Here is a 22,292-nt window from a genome sequence, read left to right as displayed (position 1 = left end):
ATTTTAATAATGTCCTAGTCTTTGGGGGGCATACTAAAGACCATAAGGGGGATATTGACAGCCCTTGGGAAGGAAGGAGTACTTCATTCATTTATTCTCTCAACTTAATTTGTAATAATAACTGCTATCATCTACCTATTATTGGGTACTGTGTGCCAGCCCTGTGCTAACCCTTTCATGCATTACTTTATTTAATTTGCACAATAAACTAGACATCTAATTACTTTATTTTCTGCAATTTTTTAAATAGAGGAAATTAAGGCACAGAGAGGTGAGGCTGAGGCTGAGCAGATCTGAGCTCAGTTCTGTCTGACTGGCTGGTGCCCAGTACTGCCAGACAGCAACACAGGCAGTTTCTGCAGATGTGAGACCCACAGCACAGCTGGATTCCAGGTAGAGGGATCCTGGACATTTCCGTGAAAAAGATGGACCTTGAAAGATACAGAGGATTTGGCTTTGGTGTGGGGGATATATTTCAGGCTGAGAGAACATTCAGAGCAAACTAGGAGAGGGGAGAGAGAGAGAGAGATAAGAGTGTGCTGTAGACTTTATCCAGGGGGCTTTGGTGAATTGGGAAATTTCTTAAGTAGAACCATCATGGTCAGATTCACATCTTTTTTTTTTTTTTTTAGATTTTGTTTGACAGATGGAGATCACAAGTAGGCAGACAGGCAGGCAGAAAGAGAGGAGGAAGCAGGCTCCCTGCTGAGGAGACTCTGGTGTGGGACTTGATCCCAGGACCCTGAGATCATGACCTGAGCCGAAGGCAGAGGCTTTAACCCACTGAGCCACCAGGTGCCCCGATCAGATTCACATCTTAAAAGGATCAGTTGCAGGACAGACTGGAGAGAAGAGGAAGAGATGAATGCCAAGAGATACTTATGTTTGTGTTTTGTGATAGGCAGAACAATCCCCTCCCCACTCTACCCCCAAAGATGTTCATGTCCTAATCCCTGAAACTTGTGACCATGTTACCTTACAAGGCAAAAGGGACTTTGCAGATGTGATTAAGTTAAGGATTTTGAGGTGGAAAGAGATTATCCTGGATTATCTGGATGGACCCAATATAATCACGAAGGTCCTCATTAAGGATAAGAGAGAGGCAGGATAACCAGAGAAAGAGGTGTGATGACACAGACAGAGGTCAGGGTGGTGTGATTGTTGACTGGAGACCACAAGCCAAGGAGTGATCAAGGAATGATCCAGCCTCTAAAGCTGGAAAGGCAAGGAAACAGACTGTCCCTTAGGGCCTCTAGAGGAAACACATCTCCTGCTGACACCTCCATGTTAGCCCCATCGGACCCATTTTGGATATCTGACCTCCCGAATTATAGGATAATAAATTTGTATTGTTTAAGCCATCAAATTTGTAGTAATTTTTAAAAAGATTTTATTTATTTATGCGAGAGAGAGAGAGACAGAATGAGAGAGAGAGAGCATGAGAGGGGAGAATTTCAGAGGGAGAAGCAGACTCCCTGCTAAGCAGGGAGCCTGATAGGGGACTTTATCCTGGGACTACAGGATCATGACGTGAGCTGAAGGCAGTCGCTTAACCAAATGAGCCACCCAGGCACCCAAACTTGTAGCAATTTACTACAGCAGCAATAGTAAACTAATAAATGTTCTTTGTGTGCAAGCAACAGAAACAGACTCTGGCTACATCAATCAAGAGAGGAACCCGCTGGGATGATACAGTTGTACGACAGGTGGCCTTAGGAATGACAGGAGCCAGAGCTGCTTTGGGTAGACAAGGTGGAGGGGGATATTTATTCCCTCCTCTGGCTTTTTCCAGAAAAAAAGAGGGACCTCTTTTAGAGTAATATTCCTGCCTCTTGTCTCTGCAGAAGAGAAGGAGCAGTGACTTATCTGATTGTTGAGTTTAGGAAGACTAAACGAAGCTCAGTTCACCTCTTCCTCTTCTTTCTCTTTCAGCTCTACCTCCTCACAAGAACCACGTTTTGTTTTGTTTTTTTCTCTCTTCCTTCTTGCTCTAAAATTTCCCAGGATCTGACCCTCACAGGGAAGATTATGATTTCCCAGCACTGCCTGAGACTGGGTGGGAAAGATGGCTTGCTGGAGTTCCATATTAGTAATTCCACTTGTCTGTCAGACCTCAAGGTACATCTCCAACAGGTCTGTCAGTAAAAAAGGTGATATTTAGATCTCCTTCTGTCCTACTTCGGTAGCCACCTATCACTGGATTCTAAACTTGGGTGAGGCTACCCTCAAACCCAACAAATGAGTTCTCATGATGCTGTGATTAGAATGACTCAGCTTGACTGTTCCCTGCATCTGCGTCATTCTACTCAAGATTCAAAGCTCTGGCTTGGTTTTTACCTCATGTTCACCCCTTGGCAAAGGTGGAGAGTACCTTGATTAATAGTTCCCTCAAGATTGTGGGAGTGGGAGACGTAGTTCCCCAAAAGCACATGACGACAGTTTCTGAAATAAGGGGGAAGAGCCTTTGGGCAGGCAGAAATGACAGATGTCCACAGCAGGGAGTATTGCAAAAGTCCAGGAGAAAGGGAACGAGGGACTGGTCTATGGAGGTAGAATTAATGGGAACTGACACTAGACCAGATGGGGATAATAATGTCCAAGTTCTGGGGCCAGGTGACTGGGGCAGGGTGGTGTCATTAATATTCACCTCATTCATTCTTTAATTAATTCATTCAGTGTATATTTAGTGAGCATATACTATTGCCCAGGATTGTGCTTGGTGCCAGAGATCTGGTGCTGACAAGGAAGACAGGGTATCCACTCTCATAGATCTTGCAGTCAAGGGAGGAACAAAACTCAAGTAAGATGGCAATTTCAGTACAGGGATGAGGACAATGCTGTGGAAGCGACAGCCTATGTTGGGAGCACCTGTCTCAGATTTGAAGGGGAATGACATCTAAGAGACATGAAACATCAAAGGATGAGGAGAGTTTGGCTGAAGGAGGGAGGGACACCAGGAGCAGTATGTGCCAAGGTCTGGAGGCAAAGGAGCCAGTGGCAAGTCAAGGATAACTGTGGTACTCAGCAGAAGAACGTCTCTCCTATGTTGAAATCCAATACTGTAAAGAGCTCGGAGGGCAGGGGACAGCCACGTCTCCTTGTCTCCTCCTATGGAAGCTGAAAGGGCAGAATCTTTCCTGCCTTTCTGGCAAAGGGACAGTGAGCACATGACCCGGCCTGCCCAATAGGATGTCTCTCCCCAGGACTTTGACCTTTGAGAGAGAGAAAGAGGCAACGTGGCAGGGCTGTTCTCGGAGGGGACCTGGGAGTCTTGCAGCAGTGGGTGGCCAGTGGCCAGTAGCAGCTATCCAACTGGGCTTCTCCTGAACCATGCGTTTGCCTGTGTTCTTAGCCTAAATACTTTGGGTTCCCGTCCATGTTTGGAACTCATGAACACCACACGTTATTCAACACAACCCTTCATCCTTTAGGCTAGCCACCAAACAGACAGCATAGAGCTGAGAGGGGGTCAGCCTGGCCGGAGGTACAACTTGAGAGGGTGAGGGAAGAAGCAAGAGGGTGGGAGGCAGGGCTTTCCCTTTGGGTGAGGAGAGAGATGCCTCAGGGAAAAACCTCCCTTCCTGCCTGCCTTGAGATGTTGAGGGTGAATGCGATGCTTAGTCTAGCAGCCATCCTGGGGTTGTGAGGGAAGAGCGAAGAAACGCAGAGAGAAGCTGACTCCGAGTCGAACATCGCTGTGCCGCCAAATGAAACAACTGGTATCACCTGCCTCTAGACTTCTTGCAGTGGGGGCCACGTTTATTGGGGTATTCCGGTTCCTGCTGCTAAAAGTGCCTCCAGTGACACTGCAAGTCATCTAAGCCCTCTTAGCCTCAGTTTCTCTTTGTGAAGTACAGATGGGAGTGCCTGGGTGGCTCAGCTGGTTAAGCGTCTGCCTTTGGCTCAGGTCATGATCTCCACATCCTGGGATTGAGCCCTGCATTGGACTCCCTTTGCTCAGCAGGGAGTCATCTTCCTTTCATCTGCCTCTCCCCCTACCTGTGCTCTCTCTGCCCACCCCCATGAATAAACGAAATCTTTAAAAAAAATGCAAATGATGATACCTGCCTCATAGGATCAGAGCGAATATCAAATTAGATAATGGATGTAAAGTATTTAGCACAGTTCCTTGCTTGTAGTAAGCACTCAGTAAATGTTAACTATGACCACCTGTGTCAAAACCTTGGGGCAGAAGGGTTTGTCCTAGAAGAGAAAAGAGAGAAGAGAAAGAGAAGAAGGACTAAATCTGGGGAACCAACATCTGAGGGTAGAGAGGTAACCAGCAAAGGGGTCAGAGGATAATTAGAGAGCCAAGAAGAAGACCTGAAGTTTCATTCTACTCAACATACTCTTTTTCATCTGGAAAACTCCTATTCATCCTTCAAAGTCCAGCCTAAATATACCCTTCTTTATGAAGATTTTTTGCACACTCAACCCACAGTTTCACACTCTTAGTTGTCCTGATGCTCTGGCTCTGACAGCATACCCTTCTTTTCTTGCATTTATCCTGATTTATCATGATTTTCTGCTTTTATATCTGTCTCCTGCTCCAGACTGTGAATGAATTCCCTTAAAGCCAAGGTGCCCTGACTGCATCTTCCAGCCCAACCTAGATGAAGCTTGGTAGCTGGTGGCAATAACAGAAGCTGATGTTTAATGACTGATTATCCTGTACCAGGTGCTGTGCTAAGTGCTTTACATATGGCAAATGATTTATTCCTCCCGACAACTTTATGAGGTAAGTGCTACTCTTGGTCTCAGTTTATAGATGAAGATCTATAAGAAGTGAGAAGCTATTTAGATCCAGGTGGTCTGGCTCTCTAGTCTCTACTGTTACCGACAGTGACAAATCATCTCATAGGTAGTGGCCACTGATGAATATTTGTTGACTGAAACGATAGAAGGGGTGTTACCAAAGCCAAGGACAGAGTTTCAAGAGTACAGTAGTCAGCTTCAGCTAAGTTATGCTGCAGTGACAGATAATCCCCCAAATATCAGCTTACAGAAAGGTTTATATCAGAAAGGTTGCAGGTCAGCTACGGTTCTGCCATCAGTCGGAGGTGCTGGCTGAAGGGAAAGGCCCTATCTAGAAACTTGCTGCTCTCAGAGGAAAGGGCCAAGGCAGACAGGAGGCTGGAGTAGGCTTGTATTAGGGAGCTCTGGTAGTACAACTCTCTTCTCAACTCCATGTTCAGTAACATCACATTGGCAGCTTGAAATCAGTCATTCCCTCCCCTCCCCCAGAGAGCCTGTTGCTGAGCATTTACCAGCACAGCACTAATGATGTTATCCTTAAATCTTCTCTCCAGCTCTAGCATAGGTCATGGAAGTACACACTCACATTTTACATATCAAAGCAAGTCTCATGGCCAAGCTGCAATCAGTGGTACCAGGAATATACTTCTCCCACTGGGAGGGGCAGTGAATTATTTGTGGATAATGAATAAAGCAGTCCGCCTCTATGAAGGGGTACATGATGAAGACTGAAGAAAGCCCCTTGGAATTGACCTTGAGGAGTTTGTCCATGACCTTTAACAAGGTAATAGTTTCAGTTGGAATCTGGGGTGGGGACTCAATTGTGAGGGGGCGACCCTCATTCCTGAGGCTGTTCAGGGGAAGGAGGGAGATAGGTAAGCTGATAACCAGACAGGGTGGCCAAGTGGAAGGCAAGAGGTCTTCCAGAAAGAGGTAGCCAGTTTCTTGGTGGGCCTGAGTGCCATTTTTATTCATCTTTACTTATTTATTTATTTAGTAAACTTATTTATTTTTAAAGATTTTATTTATTTATTTGACTGAGAGATAGAGACAACACATGTAGGCAGAGCAGCAGGCAATGGCAGGAGAAGCAGGCTCTCCTCTGAGCAGGGAGCCTGATGTATGGCTTGATCCCAGGACCCTGGGATCATGACCTGAGCAGAAGGCAGCCATTTAATTGACTGAGCCACTCAGGTGCCCCTGAGTGTAATTTTTAGTATTAACCAATCTCTTTCTACACCCATGGCTCTTCCACCTTTGATGCCAGGGATGGCACTAGGGAAGGCAAAGAATGAAAGAGAAAGGGTCATTTTGAGGGTTCTAAAAGCACAAGAAGGGGGGAGGGGCTGACTGAGCCACCTAGGCACCGAGCATCTATCACTTTTCTGGTGGTAGGAAGAGTCCCAGAAAGCACAGGATCTCAGAGACCCACCTTCACACCATGATGCAGGGCAAGGCCAAGGACTTGAGGCACCCCCAAGGGTTCCCTCATGACTCCATGTGCTGCAGGGGGCAGCAGAATGTGTTGCTGTCCATTGTGGGTCGGGGGGGTGGTGGGCACTGGTGGCAGGTGGACTAGAAGAGGCCCCGAGGAGGGGACAGGGAGCTCTCGGCGGGGACCTCTGTGTACGTGCCCGCACGCCTTGTTGGGAGGAACCGAGTGCGGTGGTGAGTGGCTGCCGTTGCTTCTAGAACAAGCCTGCAGTCCCTTATCTAATAGAGAGCTTATTCAGAATTTGGAATTCTTTTGGACTTTAGACATAGGTGATTGGGGCACATGCGGTGTGTTAGGTAACACTGCTTATTATGGTCCTTGGGGCAGCCCCGTGTCATGAAATGCAAGAATCTTTTCTGCAGCAAGGTGTATGGGACACGTAGATTCTAGAGTCTAGAATCGTTTAAACCAGAATGTCTTCCAGGTCAGATTTTGCTGTCAAGTTACTTTTGGTGTCAAATTTTTTTTTTTTTTTTTACAAATAGGTAGAGAGACAGACAGAGAGAGAGATGAGGAGAAGCAGGCTCCCTGCTGAGCAGAGAGCCCTATGCGGGACTCGATCCCAGGCCCCTGGGATCATGACCTGAGCCGAAGGCAGAGGCTTAACCCACTGAGCCACCCAGGCGCCCCTGGTGTCAAATTTTTAAGAAGTCTTTTCAGGTCAGTCCTGGGAGTCACCATGGCTTCTTCCTTTCCCTCCTTACTCTCCCCAGATCCCACGAGTCAGCTAACGCCTCCCATCCTTATCTCCTTAACACCTCTCAGTCCGTCTCCTTCCTTCCATCCCTCCGGCTGTGTCCTGACGCAGGCCCCCCCTCCCCTCTCACCAGGCTCGGCATACCCGCTTCCTGCCAGACCTCCTGCCCCTCCAGTTTCTGCTCCCTTACTGCCCGCACAGGAGTTGCTCCAGAACGCAAACTTCTGGCTTGGCCTGGCTGTTCCATCAGGATAATGATGTGTTTACCTGAGAAATACCGGCAGAATTGAAGAATGATAACTTTCTTTTTATTGATTGTTTGATTGATTGGGGAGAGGGAGAGCACAGCAGTGGGGAGAGGCAGAGGGAGAAGGAGAAGCAGACTCCCCACTGAGCAGGGAGCCCGATGTACTGGATCCGAGGAGCCTGGGATCATGAACTGAGCTGAAGGCAGATGTTTAACCGACTGAGCCACCCAGGCACCTGAATGCAACCTTTCTTTAACAATCCTGGGTATGGAAACTTATCTTTTGGAGTCCGCTAAGCAAGAAACAGTTGCATGCTCCCAGATGGAGCTCCACATGGCTTGTGGAGTCCCACACTGAGGTCTAAGTGCTGCCCCTCCTGACTGCTCAGGCAGAATCTGGGTATGAGCCTGCCTGCTTGGCAGGTCCAAGTAACTTGTACAAAATATACATCCCAGAGTTAAGTTCTCAGGCATGAGGACCAGGCTTCAGTTTGCCTGAGAGTTCTCACTGCAGCTCCAAAATCCAACACTGACCCCCAGAGAGTCTGATTGGTCATATTCATGGTCCTGTACCATAGGCTATCTTGGCCACACTGTCTAGAACAAATGCAGACCAAGATTCCAGCTCCTTCTTGGGCCCACAATGGCCAAACAAAATCACAGGCCTTCCCAGGCCCAGGAAGCAGCCCCTGATTCCAGCGGTTACATTTATAAGAGAAAAAGGAGGGAAACAACAGCTCCAGGTTCTTGTGGTTTGAGCTGCAATGAAAGAAGTCATATGGGACACCTGCGTGTTTCAATCAGTTAAGCGTCTGCCTTCTGTTCAGGTCATCATCCCAGGTTCCTAGGATTGAGTCTCGCATTGGACTCTTTGCTCAGCAGGGAGCCTGCTTTTTCCTCTGTCTGCTGCTCCCCCTGCTTGTGGGCTCTCTCTCTCTCAAATAAATAAATAAAATTTAAAAAGAAAGAAAGAAAGAAAGAGGCAACCATGAGTCTTTCATTTTACTCTTGCCTTTTGGTGATCAAGGTTCTCCACAATTAATGTTTAAGAAGATACCATTTATGGAACAAGGCTTTATACTGGGCCTGTGTTCAGCTCTCTCGATGCATTCTCACCAAGTCAGTACAATCCTCCCACTAAGTCAGCTTCCTGGCCGGGAAATTTGAGTCCCAACCTGACTGGTTGGCTTGCTTGAAATCATACAGTTAGTGAAAGCTCCAATCACACAGCGTTTTCTTGTGGGTTGGATTACTGTTTTCCATAAGTACCTGATGTCCCTCCCTATTGATACTCTTGCCCTCTTAAACTTTGGCCAGAGCATAGGACTTGCTTTGGCCAACGAAATACGAGCAGAGGTAGCATGCATGCCACATTGGGTAGAAGCTTTGGAGAGCTGGAGCAGGACTCGAATACTCTCTTCTCATTGCCTCTGCAGTTACAGAAACCTGTGCTGAGATGCGGCCTTTATCAGCCCAGGTCTCTGACAGACAACCTTGAGCAGAGACCACTAGTCGATACCAATGAGCATCAACTATGAACAAGGGGCTTCTTTTGTTGTTTTAAGTTACTGGGATATTCCCGGTTGTTTCTTACTGTAGCAGAACCTAGCCTGTTTTAACCGATCTCTCCCTCCTGTGCGCTCATAATAGAGAGGCTGGGCAGGAGCCTCTTGCCATGGGGGCCAAGACCCACTTAGCTTAAGCTCTGAGTTCCACTTACCTTCACAGACCAATACCCTCCCACCTGTCATGGTGTACCTCTTCTGTGCCCTTCCGGGCTTCACAAACCCACCTGACCTGGCACCCACTTCCCGATTTTTGTAACACGCTTCCTGCTCTTTTGCCACTCAGACCGCAATGTTGAGATGTGGTTTTCTAAAGAATTGGCTAAGCCCAAGCCATCTGAAGAGACTTTCAGCTACTGTTTTGAGGTCACTGCGGCCAAATGCTATTTCCATAAAAGCTGCCAGTATTCCAAGAAGATGATAGTGGTGACAAATGCACACTTGGTTGAGAAATGCTGCATCCTGGACACCGCCTGTGAGGAAATCCTTGTGGAATGAACCAGAAGTTCTGTTGGAAAATGATGATGTAGAACAGAGGGCACTGGGTTGGAAGTGCTCTTAGAATAATGTTTATTGAGCACCTACTATGCCTGGCAATCAGAACTCTGTTGCCCCTGTGGCAGGGGACTCAGGTGAGAGAGACAAGTGTGGGCAGAGGGTGGTGATGATACAGCATGATAAATTAGGCTGGCTGCCTCATCTAGTCATTTATTCATTTAGGACATATTTAGTGAGTTCTCCCAATATGCTGGGGACTAGGATTAAGTGCAAACCAGGCAGGGACCATCTTTGCCCTCCCAAAGTTTGTAGTCTAACAGCCCTGAGAGAAATAGACACAGAGTGCTAAGGGAGCATCTAGCGGAGGCAGATAACCTCATCTGGGGTGGGGATGGGGTTGTAGGATAAGTTTATTAAGGATGTGACTCCAGAATAGGGTCCTGAAGGATGAGCAGGAAGGAGGCAGCAAAGAAGGGGGAAGGGCATTCCAGGCAGAGGGAACCGTTGAAGCAAAGGCCTGGAAGCATGAATCAGCTTAGCACATTTGCTAAGTGTGAACAGTTTAGTATGACTAAAGCAGAGAGTTTAAACTAAAGAGGAACAACAGAGAAGGCGAGAGACCAGGCTGACAGAGGCTACATCTCCAAGGGTCTTGGGTGCTGGCTTTAGGTGCTTGGACTTAACTTGAAGACTGTAGGAGGCTTTGCAGGAGTTTTGAGCGGAGTGTTTATTAGTTAGGAAACAGGCTGAAGTACAGTAACAAAGACATTGAACTAACAACGGCTTAGACAAGATAGACGTTTGCTTCTTGCTTGTGTAAAAACAGATAGGCAAGCCAGAATGGGCACGGTGGTTCCACAATCACGAGGGACCCTGGTTCCTTCTGGTTTGTTGCTGTGACATCTTCAACACCAGCTTCCTTCTTGTGGTCTAAAGAGGGCAGCTCTGTCTCCCACCATCACATCTGCATTTCAGCCAGCGGGTAGAAGTATGAGGGATGTGGAAGACATACCCCTTCCCTTGAAAGGCATAACTCAGGACTTGCCCACATCACTTTCATTTACATTGTACTACCCAGAATTCAGTGTGGCCATGGTTAGGGGCCAGGTTGCTGGGAAATGTAGTTTCTATTCTGGGCAGACATGTGTTTATCTAAAAGGCAGAGGCTCTATTATTAAAGGAAGGATGGAAGCTGGGAAACAACCAGCTGTCTTCAACAGGGAGTGATGATCCTATTTGCTTTTTGGAAAGATCTCTCTCAGGAAAGGTGGAGGAAGTTCTGGGTGGTAAGGGATCAGAGCCAAGGAAGTCATCCAAAGGAGAGTTACGGAGGCCCGAACCAAGGTGGAGACATCTGGGGTAGAGGAAGTAGACAGAGGCTTAGGAGAGAGCTGGAGTTTGAACAGACCAGGATATGGTGACCAACTGGACTTAGACACACATCGAATTTACTGTACTTAGCACAGGGCTGTGACCAGCTTACAATAAGTGCTAGGAGATTGTGAATGTACGAGGGGAGACTAGGAGCCAAGGACAATGACAGTGATAATAATGGCTCCTGGAACTAGCTTGACTGAGGAATATCAACATTTAAAGATAAATATCGGGGTGCCCTGGGTGGCTCAGTTGGTTGGGTGTCTGCCTTCGGCTCAGGTCATGATCCCAGGGTCCTGGGATTGAGCCCCGCATTGGGTTCCCCACAGTGGGGAGCCTTCTCCCTCTGCCTCTGCCTGCTGCTCCCCCTGCTTATGCTCTCTGTCCAATAAATAAATAAAATCTTTCAAAAGAAGGTAAATATGGAATAATTTTTTTTTGAAGATTTTATTTATTAATTTGACAGAGAGAAATCACAAGTAGATGGAGAGGCAGCCAGAGAGAGAGAGAGAGGGAAGCAGGCTCTCTGCTGAGCAGAGAGCCCGATGCGGGACTCGATCTCAGGACTCTGAGATCATGACCTGAGCCGAAGGCAGCGGCTTAACCCACTGAGCCACCCAGGCGCCCTGGAATAATTTTTTTTAAGAAAAATAACTGCCACCCACTGGTCCTCCAGCTGGGAGGACATTCTGTCATTCTTAGTTATTAACGCAGTCTCTTGTTTTGGGCATTAGCCTGGTCTTTCTAATTCCTCCCTCCTCCTTCCTCCCCCCTCCCTCCTTCCCTCCCTCTTTCCTCTTCCTTCTCCTCCTCCTTCTCGCTCACTCCTTCCTCCTTTCTTTACCCTCTTTGTCTTTCTACTTTCAGATGTTGATCTCATGGTGGACTCCAAGTCCCAGCACGCAGGACCGGTGGTGGGAAGGGAGTTGACCATGGTCTGCCCTCTCCTGGTGGGGAGGAACAGAAGGAAAACAAGACCTGTCCCCTGCTGGCCCTTGGCAGGACCCTTCGTCACTGCTTATAAGCGGGCTGAGTTCCTGTTGTCACAGCTGCACAGCTGATGGTCTACAGCCACAGAGTGTGGGGCTGAGGGCCGCACAGGCCAGCCTGAGAAAGGACTTGGTGCTAAAGAGCACTCCTCTGCCGGCGGCCTCGGGCTTACCCCTTTGCCTCCAGCACGCCTGCTGCCCCCATCACATCTCCCCTCTGTGGCTCCAATCCCGGGACTGTGGACATGGGCAGAATCTGTCTTTCTTCTTCTCACCCACTGGCCACCCGGTCACACCCTCAGCCTTTTCTCTTGGGTGTCCTTTGCCCTACTTCAGTTAGCGCCAGGGCAGGTCACAAGTACAGTGGTTCAGCTGACACCCATGGGAATGCGAGGCCAGGCCCCTCCAGGGACACCCCAAACTCAATGAATAATTCTCTGGGCTCTGGTCCACTTGTCTAGTATCGTGTACTAGACTACCCCAAACTTCATGGCAGAAACAATTACAAATAGCATCCCCTCAGGTTCTGTGGGCCAGGAATTTGACAGGATGCCAGGGGCATGGCTGGACTCTGGTGGAGGTAGGCAGCCTCTGAGATGCTTCCCAGTACTCACGCCCTTGCATGTTAGTCTACCCCCCCTCTGTATCAAGGTGGGTCTGTGTGGCAGTCCAATATGGCACAAATGATCATATGTCACTTTTGAGGTGAGGTTATAAAATATATTGGGGTTCCTGCGGATCTGTCTTTTGGATCGCTTGGGGGAAGCCAGCTGCCATGCTGTTAGGACACATATTCATGGAGAGGCCCATCTGGAGAGGAATGGAGGCCTCCCGCCAGCAGCCATGTGAGGTAGCTTTGAAGTGGCTCCTCTGGCCCCAGAGAAGTTCTAAGATGACTGCAGCCCTTGGCCGACAGCTAGACAGCAACTTCATGAGAGAGTGGGAGTCAGAACCACTCAGGTGTGCTGCTCTAGGACTCCTGGCTATCAGAAACTGTGTCAGATGCTAACTGTTGTTTGAAGCTGTCACACTTTGGGATCATTTGTTATGCGGCATTAGGTAACTGATACACTGCTCCAGAATGTCTGGGTCCTTAGCTGAGAAGACTCACATGGCGGGGGTCTGGGATCCCCTGGAGGCTGCTTTACTTGGGGTGGGGAGATGGAGCCTTAGTGGGGATGGCCTGAAGGTTCTGTCGGCCTTCTCACCTGGAGGGCCGACATGTGGACTATCCATATGGTGTGGCTTCTCACAGCATAGTAGCTGGGCCACTAGAAGGAGTGTCTGTAGAGTGGGCTTTCTGAGAGAACATTTGGCCTTGTCCCCAAGTCGAGCAGGGTAATTTCTGCTGTATTCCGCTGTTACAGGTGAGTCACTAAGGCTAGTACAGATTCCAGAGGAAGGGATTTAACTGGTTCTCTTGATGGAGGAGTGATAAGGTCGCATTGCAGAAGAACAAGTGGGATGGGAGAAACAGCGGCCATCTTTGCAAAAGACAGTTGGAGCCCTGCGTTAGGGGGAGGAGCCAGTCCCTTGGTCCAGCCCTCAGGAAGGGAGGGATCCGTGGCTTTTTACCAGCGACACATCTCCAGTCCTTCCTATCAAGTCCTGGGAGGACTTGATCAAGATAGGAAATAGCCCTTCCTATCAAGTCCTGGGAGTCATCCTCCGAACTTGGAAGGCAGGGTAGTGCATACCTTTTCTTCTCAGCTCTGGATTCTGGGGATCGTTTCCCTTTCAGGATAAACAGGGAAGGTCCCACACGTCACCTTCTCCTGCCAAGTCCTGCCACCCTTTCCCTACAAGCCGCAGTGCTAACCTTTTTCCCTCAGTTAGTCTTGTACCCCTCTACTAGCTAGGAATTAAGACTCCCTGCCTTTTCAGAGCAGGAAGTAATCCAACCAAGGTCACATAGCCGGAAGTGGTAAGCGAAGACTCAGCACCCTGACCAGTAAGTCCAGGCTCTAGGGCCCTGGGATTCCAGAAAGCCTACCGGGCATTGGAGCCTTTCCCCTAGTCTCCTCAGGACCCTGCTGAGGGCAAGGCCAGTGTGAGCAGTGTGAGGGGAAGGGGCTGGACTCTGCCTGAGGGTTTGGGCTAGTTGTCAGGTGTGCTGCTGGGTGAACGGGCAGGAGAAACAAGAAAAGGAAAATCCATTTTTACTTTCTTTTCAGGCCTGTCCCCAGTCAGCAAATTTTTCAGCATCCAGAGGGTGACCTCCAGAGTACCAGACCTGGGCTCACTGCCCCTCTGCATTTGCTTGATGGAAACCCCTTCTCTGTCCCGGAGCCTCTGGTCAGAGAGCCGTCTGAGCTCCTGGGACCGGAGATGCTGGGTCTTGCGGTGATTTCTGGCCCCAGTGAACAGGTCTCTGGATGGTGTCCAGCCTGACCTGCCCCTCCTCTCCCTGTGTCCCCTACTTCCCAACACGCCACACCTCCAGATCCCAGGATGGGACATTTCCCAGCACCTACTGCCTGCTAGGCACTGAGCTCATGTTGGGGACCCAGAAATAAGGCAGATACAGCCTCCGTTCCCGAGCCAGTCGCAGTCTAATGGGAGGTGAAACGTGAGGTGTGAAGTGGTTGGTGTCAAGTCAAGGGCGTGTCGAATAAGGGTTTATAAAGCTCCAGGCCTGGTGAAACTATGATTATACAGAGATAGATTCAAGATCAGTAGTCATTTAGGGTGGGGGGGGCGGGACTGGGAAGAGGCAGGAGGTGGTGGCTCTTCTGTGGAGTGTTCTGAGGATGAGGAATGGTCTGCGGTGGGGAAAATAGCCTAAATCTTGATAGGAGTGTGAGTCACATGAGAATATTTGCTTGTTACAGCTGAGGGGTTCACCTAAGATCTGTGAATTTCATCATATGTAGATCATACCTGTGATGGGCAGCATTCAAAATAGGCCCCGGGACCCCTGCCTCCTGGTGTGCACGCCCGAGGGCAAACCCCATTCCTTGGATGGCGTCAGGTTGGTCTCCGTGGCCCATAGAATATGGCAGAAGGGATGGTGAGTCCCTGCTGAGATTAGGCTACAGAAGACGCTGCTGTTCCATCTTAGTCTCTCTCTCTCCTCATATGGCTTGTTTTAGAAGAGGCCCTGTGCTGAGCATCCCTATGGAGAAGGGCGTGTAGCAGAGGAACCGAAGCCGCCTGCCAAGAGCTGTGTGAGCGAGCTTGTGGTAAGTGGGTCCTTCAGTCCCAGTCAAAGCCTTCGGGCGTCTGCAGCCTTGGCTTGCTGCTTGACCACAAACTCATGAGAGACCTTGATCCAGGGTCCCCCAGCTAAGCAACCTTCCGATTCTGCCTCTCAGAAGTTGTGTGGGATGATAAATGCTTAGTGCTTTAAGCCATTACATTTTGGGAATTATTTGTTCGGGAGCTCTAAGTGATGCATACAATATTTCAGTAAACTGAACATGTGGGGAGAACAGCTTCTAAGTGCGCTTGGTCCAGCTGGCTTTCCAGAGGACCTCCAAGCGCTTTCTGTGACTCAGACTTCTGGGCTCAGTGTCTGGAACAGAGAGACGAGAGGCCTGGAGCTCTGTCTAGACATCAGGAATGGGTGTCTCCAACATAGCCACGGCATCTACCCCCGGCCCCAGCTCCGAAACAGCTGCACACGGCACCCAGCCTGCAACTGCTGTGGGGAGAAGACTCCAGAAATGTTCCTCCATCCCTCGCCCGCACCCCCCGGCCTCACGCCCAGGTCTACCTGCAGGAATCCACACAGGTCTCAGAAGCGAATCACAGCTACTATTTTTGGAACAATTCTTATGTGACAGGTGATATGCAAAGCGCCTGGCGTGCATCTTTTAATTTATTCTTCCCACCATATCAGATATTCCTGAATCTATTTTACAGTGGAGGAAACAGAGACCCTGAAGCCACCTGCCTTGGATCCTAGAGCTACTAGGGCGTGGCTGCTTTAGACTTCAATTTGGATTTGTCTAGTTCCCCCACTGAGAGGCCAGGAAGCAACCCTAGACCTGAAAATACTTTTCTTATCTGTTCTCTGCAAGAGAAATCCCCTGCGCATTCCTCCATCAGAGAAAAGGCCACAATCTCAACCCAGATTCCCCAGAGCGATGATATAAAGAGCTTGGGAGTGTGTGGGGGGTGATGGGAGGGGTGGTGGGGTGGTGATGGTCATATTCCAGAGCCAGGAATCTCAGAGATCACGGGAATCACAGAGAGCAGGGGACTGAGATCCAGAAAGGGAAGCGACTCTTCCAAGGACTCCAGCAGCCCAGGGCTCTTTCTACTGCACTGCCCTGCCTCTGTCACACAGAGGAGAATTGTCACCTTGTGGGAGAAGCATAACAGGGTAATGGCTTTGGGGGAGGGGAATGAGAGAGAAAGGGAAGTCAAAGGTAACAATGGCAAAATTGAGATCTGCTAATTTTGTCTTGGGTCAAGTCTACAATGGCCAGGGGCTATGGAACCAGCATCACAGATGGTCCCACTGAGAGCCTCAGCAGCCCCAGAGGACATCACAGAACATCTCTGAGAACAGCGCCTGGCTTGTGGCAGGACCTGCTGAAAAGCACTGTTACTCATTTGCTGTGACGTTAGGTTGCCCTAGTCATTCATTCATTCATTCATTCATTCTTTCATTTGTTAATTCCCTAAGTATTTATTGACGGTCTGCTATCTGCTAAGTACTGTTTTAGGAGCATGGGTTATTTCAGTGAACACAAGATCCTTGTCCTTATAAAGTTTACAATACATAGACAATATATAAATTCCAACTAACCTAGAAAGTGAAAGGTGTAAAAGAAGAAAAATTAAAGAGGGGCTAAGACCTGAGAATGAAAACTGCATATGGAGGGCGTGGGTTGATGTCTTTTCAAGGTGGATTGGGTCAGCCTACTTGAGGAGTATAGTGAGTACGAACCTTTAATAAATAAAGTGTAATAAATAAATGAATAAATAAATAAATAATATGTAGTAAGTGCAAACCCCTATTAAATGAAAAACAGGAACAAGTTGCAAACTAACCACATAACAAGTAAGCCTGGACCATATGCGTGTAGTGATAACAAACTAACCTCATAGCAAATACCACATAGCAAGTAAGCCTAGACCATATGCGTGTAGTGATAAGATTGGCGCGGAGTAACAAGTTGTAAATATTTTAACTTGTGCGAAATATCGTAGACCAAAACATGTTTACGACGTGTGTATGTTTTCGGTGTGTAAGCATAAGAAAAACAAGTGATGTAATATGTTTATGAAGGAGACTTAGCACAGTATATAAAGAGGCATCGGGTTGGACTGAGGTGAAGCAAGTTTCCTGTCAGGAGGACATCATTGCCGGTGCTACCGACGCCCCGACAGTTTCGTTGCCGACCACTCGCTGGTTCTCAGTCTCAACTTCTGCGGTGACCTCTCTGTCTAGATTGGGAGGTGACGTCTCCTTCTCCGTGACAACATCAGTGGACCGTGACCGGGCCACGATAGTGGTGCGGACCTCGTCCCAATAAAGATCAAGTGAGTTACATCATATCCATCTCTCTATCTCTTCTTTACACGTTGCGACCTCCTGGCGGGATGCAGGGGTTTTGCTCGCGACAAGGAGGTTTCTTTGGATCAAAGACTTGAAGAAGGTGAGGTGTGCCACATCCAAGTGAGTTATATGGACATCCGGACAAAGCACATTCCTGGCAAAACACACACTGATGTATTATGGGTAAAGGGAAATTATGTCTACAATTTACTCTCACACAGTTCAGAAAAAATAAATTACAGGGACACATAGATATAGATACACAATATGCATGTATATTCACACTTGTGAATGTACACATAGAAATGTACACATAGAAAAAGAAAGATACAAATAATGTCAAAATGTTAATATTTGGGGAATCTGGGTGAAGGGTATATATTATTTTTAGAAATTTTCTGTATGAATTTTCAAAATAAAATACTGTTTTGAAAAATTTCTATTCTTTTTTTTTCTTTTAAAAATTTCATTTTATTTATTTGCCTGAGAGAGAGAAAGAGAGAGAGCAGCAGAGGGAGAGAGAAGCAGGATCCTCGCTGAGCGGGGAGCCTGGTGGGGACTCCATCCCAGGACCTTGGGATCATAACCTGAGGCAAAGGCAGATGCTGAACTGACTGAGGCACCCAGGAGCCTTAAAGGATTTATATTCTTAAAAAAAGAAGAAGAAAAGCATCCTAGGAAGAGGGAGCAGCCAGTGGGAGGATCCTAAGGCAAGACTGCCCGAGGGGCACCCCGCTGGTTTTGTCAGTGGAGCGCCTGACTCTTGTTCTCTGGGTTGTGAGTTCAAGCTTCATGCTGGGTGTAGAGATTACTTAAAAATAACTTAATTACTTAAAAAAGAGAGAGAGAGAGAAAGTGCCCGAATGTGTGAAGTGAACAGAGTACCCACAAAGGGAGAAAGGGAGTGCACTGGTGGTTTTTACTGGCCTAGGATGCATCCCTCTTCTTCTTTTTTTTTTTTTAAAGATTTTATTTATTCATTTGACAGAGATCACAAGTAGGCAGAGAGGCAGGCAGAGAGAGAGAGAGGAAGGGAAGCAGGCTCCCTGCTGAGCAGAGAGCCCGATGCGGGGCTCGATCCCAGGACCCTGAGACCATGACCTGAGCCGAAGGCAGAGGCTTAACTCACTGAGCCACCCAGGCACCCCTGCATCCCTCTTCTTTAGGTAACAACACCCTATTTTTCCTTTGGGGAAGTACCCTCTCCCCAGTCTCCTTCCATATTGATTCCATCTCCTATCTGGGGGAGAGGGGTAGCTCTAGACCCAGGCCCGGCCAATCAGAGACAGAGCTGAGGAGACAGTTCTGGGGTCCAGGGCCGGTGGTGGGGTAAGAGCCCACCTGGGGAGGAAACCAGTCCTGAGGAAGGCAGAGCTGAGACCCAAAGCAAAGTCTGCACCTGAACGTTTTGCCCTCCAGTGGCTTCGGTGCATGAGGCAAAAAGAAATTTACTTTTTGCTTGAGCCGGTGTGAGTGGGATTTTTTCTTACTCTCAAAAACAAAAAAATGTGTTGACTGCTCCCAGGTGTCGGGCACAGCCTCTCTGAGGAAAGGACATTTATGCAGAAACCCGGAGGATGAGTAGCAATGGGGCAGGTGAAGAGGTGGGAAAGTGTTCCAGGCAGAGGGGCCAGCAAACACGAAGGCCCCAGGAAAGGAATGGGCGAAGCGGTTTGGAGGAGCTATGGGACAGTGGCCATGGTGGTGGCAGGGAGAGTGAGGAGCTGGGCAGAGAGGAGGCTGGAGCTGGGTCCCTCACGGAGGTCCTCGCAGGTGTTGTCAAGGATCGGGGACTTGATCCCACTAGCAACAGAGAAATCTGACCCTGACTTAATTTGCATTTTGACATTATTTGCATTTTAATAACATGCTGGGGGCTGTGTGGGGACTAGATTGACAGGAGGGAAGAGTAGTACAGGGGGATTACTTGGAAAATAATTGCAGACCTCCAGGCTAGAGATGACAAGCACGACTCAGAGTCAGGACAGTGGGCAGTACAGAGACTGGATGGCTTTTGGGGCAGCTAGGCTCCCAAGACAGCCCCGAGGAACCAGCCTCATCCCACGCTGAATCTGGGACAGCTCCATGACCCACTTTAGCCAACAGAATGCAGAGGAAGTGACACTGTGCCTTTCAAGGGCAAGAAGCCTGGTGTCCATGTCATCAAGGACTGCTATGTGACCTCTGTGAAGGAGCCTACCCAAAGGACCCAGAGTATCTCCCAGACTCGAGGTGTGAGTAGAAGCCTTTGGCTCCCTCTAGAGTAGATTCCATTGACCCTGACTCTGACCTATCACCTGAGCACAGTCTCCATGTCTCTGATTGGTGCGTTCACTGGAGGCCTAAGGATGTGGGGATGTTTAGTCAGCAGTGGGGGAGGGGAACAGAGCGCCCTGAAGTATGACATGGCCGCCTGGTTCCACTCTGCCTGGGGGTGAGTGAGCAGTTTTCCAGAGGAGAACATGACTACTACGGTAATTTAGAAAGAGGCCCAGCTTGCGTCAGGCTGGCATGATGGGCCTCGGTTCCAATTTCTTGGGCTGACTCACACTGGGCTGACTCTCCCTGAGCCTCTGACCCCTGGTGGGTGTCCCTTAGCCCATGTCCCCAGACAAAGCTCCCTGTGGAGCTGCTTCTCCCACGCTGCCCCAGCAGGGTCCTTCTGATACATTTCCAGATTTTCTCTTCTGACCTCCTGCACCCCTGGCTCGGGGTAATAATATTAATTGCTACCACTTAGAATGCATTTGTGAATGTATGTGCCAGGCACTAGGCAAAAGCTTTTACATCCTCGTGAATTCCTTACACCTGTTCTAGGAGGTAGGCATGCTTGTGCCCAGGTCACAGATGAATAAAGGGAGGGTTCACGCAGGATAAGTAAGTTTGCCAAGGTCACACAGCCAGGAAGTGGACCTAAGCTTATCCACCCCTGAAATGCGTTCTCTTGTTGTTTAGAGATGGTACAACCGTTCAGCCCAGGATGGTTTTTGCCCCATTCTACCGCTGGGGATGAGAACCTGATGCCCTTCTTTTAAGAGTACTCAGCCTTGGGCGCCTGGGTGGCTCAGTGGGTTAAGCCACTGCCTTCGGCTCAGGTCATGATCTCAGGGTCCTGGGATGGAGTCCCGTATCAGGCTCTCTGCTCAGCAGGGAGCCTGCTTCCCTTCCTCTCTCTCTGCCTGCTTCTCTGCCTACTTGTGATCTCTCTCTGTCAAATAAATAAATAAAATCTTAAAAAAAAAAAAAAGAAGAATATTCAGCTTTGACCTCTTTGCAGGCTGTGCCTCAAGTTCACTGAAGCAGGTGTTCTCAAAGTGTGGTCCCTGGGCCAGCAGCCTCAGTATGCCTTGGGAACTTGTCAGGAATACATATTGTCAAGCCTTCTCCTGACTTTCCGAAACTGAAACTCTGGGGTGAAGCTGAGGCATCTGCTCCTATCTGAGAGCCGCTGGAGAAGGTGGGAGAGGCCACAGCATTTTCCATCCCCTCCCAGTGGCTCCAGGGACGGCAGCTGGAGAAAGAATTTTCCCCTGAGTAGTTTTTATTTGGTTATTGTTGTTTTCCTATCACATTTGTCAGAAATGACTCAGGTCCGGCTTGAGAGAGGGTGTGTGAATTCCTTAATTGTCACACACTATTACTATTTTTTCACATTTCTGTTCAGCCTGAAAGAGAGTGAAAATAAACATAAAGAGATCCAAACTACCAAATTCAGCATCTCAGCACCTCATTCGTCTAGGGAAGGGGTGTGACGATAATCCCACAGGCAGTCACCACACTCGAACCTTGCCTCCTCAGTGCCTCGCCGTGGGCCTCTGTCCCACTTGCCTCTGTGTCAGGGGATACGGACACCTCACTCATAACTAGAATTCTGGGTTCCCACGGATGGGGGCCAACGTCTGCTCCCACATGACCCTGGGCTCCATGGTTCTAATTTCCTCACTGTAGAGCCTTGAGGTGGAGTCCAGACTCTGCCGTCTGCCTGCTGTGTGGTCTTGGGAAAATCACTTGGCCTCTCTGGGTTTCAAATTCCTCCACTGTGAAATGAGAGTAGTAATTCTCACTTTGCAGGCCTTATTGTGAGGATGGAGGAAATGTATGTAGCCTGGTGGTGCCTCATGCTCGTTTTGGGTCCTTGAGATTAGCCTCTCCTTCGTGTTGCCTCCCCTCTAATACCCACGGCACACACTGCATCAGGCGGCTGTGAGGTTAGGGGTTATATCCATCTTACAACAAGGCCACGTGATGGCAAGTACTCTGGCCTTGTTATCATTAATGCATACTACCATGCCTGGGGCCTGTAGTACGCTCAATCCATGGTGGCTACTGGTATTACTGGTTTCCATCCCGAACTTGAAGACAGTTCTGCTCTTGCGATGCCGAAGGCTGCTTCCAGCTTCTGGTTGCTTCAAAGTCTCCATCTCACTGATGCCTCCTGGGAATTTGCCATTCGTGTCCTTTCTGCCAGGTCAGCTTGCATCTGACTCTCAGTTCCAGACTTTCTTGGGTCTCCTGTCGTTTGCTCTTGACCTGGTCTTCATCTTCTTTGTTCTGGCTTCCTGCCCCATTCCCAGGGCCTGTCTTATAGGCATCAAGTTTGCCAGACCAGAGTTAAGTCCCAGCTCTATTACTCACTAGCTGTGTGACCTTAGACAAAGGATTTAACCCCAATTTTCTCATTTGTAAAATGGGATTAATAGGGACCCCTGTGCGGTCCAGTCAGTTAAGTATCTGCCTTCGGCTTAGGTCATGATCCCAGGGTCCTGGGATCCAGTCCATCAGGCTCCCTGCTCAGCCGGGGGGAGCCTGTGTCTCCCTCTTCCTCTGCCTCTCCCCTTGCCCTTCCTCCCTGCTGGTATTCTACCTCTTGCTCTGTTTCTTAAATAAATAAAATATTTTTAAATAAATAATAATAATAATAATAATAAATAATAATTATAAAATAATTTTTAAATAAAAAATATTTTATTTATCTTTTCATTTATTTGGGGGGGAGAAAAAGAGAGTTAGAGAGTGAGCATGGGGGGGGACGGGCAGAAAGAGAAGCAGATGCCCAGCTGGGCAGGGAGCCCAATGTGGGACTCCTTCCTAGGACTCTGGGATCACGACCTGAGTCAAAGGCAGACACTTAATCTACTCCACCCAGGTGCCCCAAATAAATAA

General features: G+C 48.6%; 1 protein-coding gene and 1 long non-coding RNA gene across 4 annotated transcripts in view; both read left to right on the top strand.

The window, feature by feature from the left end:
- Window positions 1-13,242: 13,242 nt before the first annotated feature.
- Window positions 13,243-16,891, top strand: LOC116567268. The gene is made up of 3 exons (XR_004276178.1): window positions 13,243-13,571; window positions 13,795-13,987; window positions 14,713-16,891. It is a non-coding gene; the product is annotated as an uncharacterized LOC116567268 (long non-coding RNA).
- Window positions 16,892-16,922: 31 nt separating this feature from the next.
- AZIN2 (antizyme inhibitor 2) overlaps window positions 16,923-22,292 on the top strand; it is a 44,907-nt gene continuing 39,537 nt past the window's right edge. For all 3 annotated transcript variants that reach the window (XM_032302242.1, XM_032302239.1, XM_032302237.1), the window contains exon 1: window positions 16,923-17,113. The gene's annotated coding sequence lies outside the window, so the exon portion shown is untranslated. The remainder of the gene's footprint in view (window positions 17,114-22,292) is intronic.

Source organism: Mustela erminea, chromosome 10 (assembly GCF_009829155.1).
Source record: "Mustela erminea isolate mMusErm1 chromosome 10, mMusErm1.Pri, whole genome shotgun sequence".
Lineage (NCBI taxonomy): Eukaryota > Metazoa > Chordata > Mammalia > Carnivora > Mustelidae > Mustela > Mustela erminea.
This window is presented reverse-complemented; position numbering and strand designations above follow the sequence as displayed.